The sequence below is a fragment of the Chiloscyllium plagiosum genome, unplaced genomic scaffold (assembly GCF_004010195.1).
Source record: "Chiloscyllium plagiosum isolate BGI_BamShark_2017 unplaced genomic scaffold, ASM401019v2 scaf_4445, whole genome shotgun sequence".
Classification (NCBI taxonomy): Eukaryota; Metazoa; Chordata; class Chondrichthyes; order Orectolobiformes; family Hemiscylliidae; genus Chiloscyllium; species Chiloscyllium plagiosum.
In genome coordinates this window covers 20676-26927 of record NW_025213957.1, presented here as the reverse complement: position 1 = coordinate 26927, position 6252 = coordinate 20676, and the positions used below count along the sequence as shown (strand labels likewise).

Below are 6252 nucleotides of genomic sequence, written 5' to 3'. Positions count from 1 at the left end.
CCAGGAGAAGTATTTCCTCTTCATCTCTGTTTTCAGACAGTTAGCTTTTAGCCCGAAAATACAACCTCTCATTCTACGTGCCTCACGCTGACACCATATCTCGGGAGTGACACTGCCCACTGTCAGTGAAACCTGAGGCAATGTTGAGATTCGCCATAGCCCTCACCTTCACTCTAGGTTGCTGGGCTCTTGGTGTTATCTCAGCCAATGTGAGAGTATTCACATGATGGGAACATGGCTGCAGTTCCTGTCAGTTTGGGGCAGATAGATCCACAAGAGACAGAGCTTTGATCATCACTTTGCAATCACTGTGATTAATTACACATGACGAGGTGATTTTGCAAAGCTCAAACCTCCCCGTTATCACCTTCACCACCCTGCACTCTAGATTATTGGTCGTTCCTGAATGGAATGGGAATCCACTGCCTTCTGACTGGGAGGTACAATAGCTAATACTGAACCAAATATGTTTGCAGCAGTGGGCGGGGATCACGAGTGTGCACAATGTTCTTGTCCAACTGTGAAAAGGTGGACACCACGGTCTTTGCACAGAAATGTAGCTCCACTAACGGTGGCTCAAGGGTGGCATGGTGGCTCAGTGGTTAACACTGCTACCTCACAGCATCAGAGTCCCAGGTTCGATTCCAGCCTCTGGCAACTGTCTGTGTGGAGTTTGCACATTCTCCATGTGTCTGCGTGAGTTTCTTCCGGGTGCTCCAATTTCCTCCCACAGTCCAAAAATGTGCAGCTTAGGTGAATTGGCCATGCTAAATTGCCCACAGTGTTAGGTACATTAGTCAAAGGGGAAATGGGTCTGGCTGGGTTACTCTTTGGAGGGTCGATGTGGACTGGTTGGGCCGAAGGGCCTGTTTCTACACAATAGGGAATCTAATCTAAAGAGTCTCTGTACTGTTGTTCCACACAGGAATCCGATTCCGGGTGGAGTCACTCTCTGTGGTGTCCCAGGAGGATTACATCTCCTTTGGATGTGGAACAGATCCCGATCGACAGAAACAGTTCACACTGACCCAGAAAATCTTGAACATCACGACCTTTCACCTCTCTGATTGCACAGACTCCTGGGTCCATTTCCACTCTGGCCCCAATGTGCCAAACACAAGATTCAAAATTTATTATGAAATGGGTGAGTTTTGTTTAATTCTTCTCTCATGTCGTTGATCCCTGTCCAACACATAGCAAAGATCAATTAAGAATTGGGGCTTTGTGTTGTCTTATTTTATAATTTAGTTCCAATTTCTCCATCATATTTGCATGCCATATCAAGAACATTGCACATAATTATCAGTCAAATATTGTCCCCTGAATGTTGAGTGAACACTTGAGGGACAGACCCAGAAAACCTCAAGATTAGACAAACAAATGATGTAATGGACCGAGTTGTTCCCTCCTGTGCCGGACAATCAATGATTCAGTGAGGGAATGCAGTGAAAGTGTTTGGGAAGTTCTCCCCCTCTCTTTGTTGGAAATGTAGGCAGTGTGATATTTCTGGAACATCAACACTGCATTCCCATGTCAATGGGTAAGAAATTGTGTTCCTGAAAAGCACAGGGGTAAGGAGCCAGTCTTCTGTGTTTGTGTTGTATTTCATTAATCACACACTCATGTTACACGGCAGCTTACGTCACCTGATTGATTTTTTTTAATGACTGTATATTGTACATAACTTCCAATTTCTATTGTAGGCAAAAGAAGAGTCATGTATAATATGTTGCTGAAATGATGCTCTGTCTGTGCCTGAACCTGAGTTGTGACGTCAATGCAGTTTGTCACAGAGACAGCGCCGGGTCCCTGGTATGTAGCTGCAAACCAGGCTGGAGGAGATCAGGTCCCAGGTGTTACGGTAAGGCAGTCCCACCACATGCATTTCTCTCCACTGACGCCAGTTTTTATACTGTCCTGGTTTGTGTTTGGAGCCTGATGGGGCTGCAGCTGAACCTTGGGGTTTGCATGGAGCCTGGATCCTTGTGTGGGAGCTTGGCTCAGTCGGTTGCTCATTGAGCTCTGTATCAGGAGGTTAAAGGTCTACTTGAAAAATTGACCACTCAATGTCACTGAACTGTCTACTCACAGTTCTATCAATACTCTGCAAATAGCACAAGATGCTTGAGTTTATGTCTCAAAATTTATTATGCACGATCAGCCTAGAAAGATTCCTGTCACTCTTGTGACCCGACACAGTCTTGCAATCTTTCTTTACATACCTAATTGTTCATTATTAAAGAAAAATGTTATATTTCATTTCCCAACAGACCTTCTGATTGCTAACAACCACGACATAGCCGCTAATTTCATTATTAGTGTTGGAAATTTTATAAAGGAGACACTGATTATTGCGGAAGCAGCTTCTTTTACAATGATATAAATACTCATCAGGTCATGTCGTCTACTTTAACCATCCATGCTCAATGCCTGTTCTAGCTTTGCACACTCCTGCTTTGCAGTAAGGTCTGAATATTAACAAGCTGTCTACCTCTCCACTTCTTCCCTAGAGCTCAGGAACATGGTACAAGCTGTAACAGCCAGTGTCACAGGACCCAATGTCACATTGAGATGGGCGGTTGTCCCAATACCTGGGACTGAGATTCTCAACTACCAAGTTAACACAAACTGCACAAACCACACCAATGGGATCATCCAGCTACAAACTCACCAACCTGGAAACACCACCAGTTTGGTTTTTACCGGTAGGTAGTTCAATCTCACTTCGACGGTTTCAGGGAGCGTGTTCCGTGCTGAGCTCTGCACAGCTGAAGGCACTTTGTTCCCACTGATTAATATTGAGAGTGCTCAGGTGACCAGATTCAGAGGAGCAGCGATATCTCAGAGAGTTGTGGGCTGGAGGAAGGGATTGAGATACAGAAGGGGCAAGGCCAAGGAGAGATTGAAAAACATGGTCAGGCATTTTAAAACAGAATTGTTTCTGGATAGGGATTTTGATTGATCAGTCAGCACAGGGATGATGTGTGAATGGGATTTGCTGAGTGTTTCAATGTGGTCAGTAGAATTTATGATCGACTCAGATTTGAGAAGGTGTAATCTGGCCAGGAGAGCAGAGAGAAAGAGTGGAACATTGAACATTCCAAGTCTATGTAGATTCATTCTTCACTGCAACACATTTAATAATGAGGTACATGAGAAACTCAGAGGGGTATTAATGGAAGTTATTTTTTGGACATTTTGAATGTAGTCATGGTGACTAATGTGACTGAAATTCCAGGTCTGGGCTCCCTATCACTGTGTACCACTGTGATCCAGGTAAACACCTCCTCTGATGGCCTGGTGACCACTCAGCCTTTTACCTTCAGGACCTACTCTGGTGAGCATTTTCAATTCTCTTCTTTTGTTCCTTGTTCCACAAAGACCAGTCGTGTGTTCTCGAACAAGTCGTCATAATTTAAGCCAGTATTTGGAAACGACTTGATTCAAAGCCGAATGGTGAGGGATGGTACAATTTAGATCAGTGACAGTTGTCTTCAGGGCTACTGGTTAATTGAGGCAAGTGCAAAGCGGTCCTCTGTTTGCTTTATAAGAGCAACATCAGAGACCAAGCACAAGGATGTCTTGTCTATGCTGTTTCAACCATTAGCTGAGACGTGAATTCTGGAACTGAAGAAAACGTCCCGCAAATCTTTGACGTGAAGGCCCCTCCGTACTTCATTTGGGGATATTGAGGCTTGGATTGTTGATTGCGGAACGAGATGACAGGAAATGAAACTGATGACCTTTGCAAATGATTAAGAGAAAACAATTCTCATTATTGCCACACAAGGTCATAGTGATGCAGGATCCCTCTTCGATAAAGCAGTGTTTTTTATACCAATTCTAATCCTCAGCATGAGGTTTGGGGAAATGATCTTAGAAACAGAGCTGATCCAGGATAATTAAGAAGGAGAACTATGTGGAACATGATTTGTGAGCTAGAAGATCCCAGGAAGCTGCATTTCCAAGAAGCCCTGTAACCTGGGACAATCAATGATTCAGTGAGGGAATGCAGTGAAAGTGTTTGGGAAGTTCTCCCCCTCTCTTTGCTGGAAATGTAGGCAGTGTGATATTTCTGGAACATCAACACTGCATTCCCATGTCAATGGGTAAGAAATTGTGTTCCTGAAAAGCACAGGGGTAAGGAGCCAGTCTTCTGTGTTTGTGTTGTATTTCATTAATCACACACTAATGTTACACGGCTGCCTACGTCACCTGATTGATTTTTTTAATGACTGTATATTGTACATAACTTCCAATTTCTATTGTAGGCAAAAGAAGAGTCATGTATAATATGTTGCTGAAATGATGCTCTGTTTTTTCTCGTTGGCTAAATGTCAGGATTGGCACTATTGTAGATTTTGATGGTGTGAAGTCTTCCTTAAATGAATTTGTGTTTGTAATGGGAGGGGGCAGGGGAAGTCTTGCCCAGATTCAGTGCCTGGCCATTCCTTGCACTGTGTGTACACATTAATATTCCGGTGTGCCCTTGGTTTTGCAGTGCCCCATCTGTGCCTGAACCTGAGTTGTGACGTCAATGCAGTTTGTCACAGAGACAGCGCCGGGTCCCTGGTATGTAGCTGCAAACCAGGCTGGAGGAGATCAGGTCCCAGGTGTTACGGTAAGGCAGTCCCACCACATGCATTTCTCTCCACTGACGCCAGTTTTTATACTGTCCTGGTTTGTGTTTGGAGCCTGATGGGGCTGCAGCTGAACCTTGGGGTTTGCATGGAGCCTGGATCCTTGTGTGGGAGCTTGGCTCAGTCGGTTGCTCATTGAGCTCTGTATCAGGAGGTTAAAGGTCTACTTGAAAAATTGACCACTCAATGTCACTGAACTGTCTACTCACAGTTCTATCAATACTCTGCAAATAGCACAAGATGCTTGAGTTTATGTCTCAAAATTTATTATGCACGATCAGCCTAGAAAGATTCCTGTCACTCTTGTGACCCGACACAGTCTTGCAATCTTTCTTTACATACCTAATTGTTCATTATTAAAGAAAAATGTTATATTTCATTTCCCAACAGACCTTCTGATTGCTAACAACCACGACATAGCCGCTAATTTCATTATTAGTGTTGGAAATTTTATAAAGGAGACACTGATTATTGCGGAAGCAGCTTCTTTTACAATGATATAAATACTCATCAGGTCATGTCGTCTACTTTAACCATCCATGCTCAATGCCTGTTCTAGCTTTGCACACTCCTGCTTTGCAGTAAGGTCTGAATATTAACAAGCTGTCTACCTCTCCACTTCTTCCCTAGAGCTCAGGAACATGGTACAAGCTGTAACAGCCAGTGTCACAGGACCCAATGTCACATTGAGATGGGCGGTTGCCCCAATACCTGGGACTGAGATTCTCAACTACCAAGTTAACACAAACTGCACAAACCACACCAACGGGATCATCCAGCTACAAACTCACCAACCTGGAAACACCACCAGTTTGGTTTTTACCGGTAGGTAGTTCAATCTCACTTCGACGGTTTCAGGGAGCGTGTTCCGTGCTGAGCTCTGCACAGCTGAAGGCACTTTGTTCCCACTGATTGGGCAATTAATATTGAGAGTGCTCAATTGACCAGATTCAGAGGAGCAGCGATATCTCAGAGAGTTGTGGGCTGGAGGAAGGGATTGAGATACAGAAGGGGCAAGGCCAAGGAGAGATTGAAAAACATGGTCAGGCATTTTAAAACAGAATTGTTTCTGGATAGGGATTTTGATTGATCAGTCAGCACAGGGATGATGTGTGAATGGGATTTGCTGAGTGTTTCAATGTGGACAGTAGAATTTATGATCGACTCAGATTTGAGAAGGTGTAATCTGGCCAGGAGAGCAGAGAGAAAGAGTGGAACATTGAACATTCCAAGTCTATGTAGATTCATTCTTCACTGCAACACATTTAATAATGAGGTACATGAGAAACTCAGAGGGGTATTAATGGAAGTTATTTTTTGGACGTTTTGTATGTAGTCATGGTGACTAATGTGACTGAAATTCCAGGTCTGGGCTCCCTATCACTGTGTACCACTGTGATCCAGGTAAACACCTCCTCTGATGGCCTGGTGACCACTCAGCCTTTTACCTTCAGGACCTACTCTGGTGAGCATTTTCAATTCTCTTCTTTTGTTCCTTGTTCCACAAAGACCAGTCGTGTGTTCTCGAACAAGTCGTCATAATTTAAGCCAGTATTTGGAAACGACTTGATTCAAAGCCGAATGGTGAGGGATGGTACAATTTAGATCAGTG

The 6252-nt window shown here is 43.9% G+C and overlaps 1 long non-coding RNA gene across 1 annotated transcript; it reads left to right on the top strand.

Annotated features, from left to right (window-relative positions):
- Positions 1-1012: 1012 nt before the first annotated feature.
- Positions 1013-5332, top strand: LOC122547763. The gene is made up of 3 exons (XR_006311082.1): positions 1013-1144; positions 4502-4621; positions 5271-5332. It is a non-coding gene; the product is annotated as an uncharacterized LOC122547763 (long non-coding RNA).
- Positions 5333-6252: the final 920 nt, after the last annotated feature.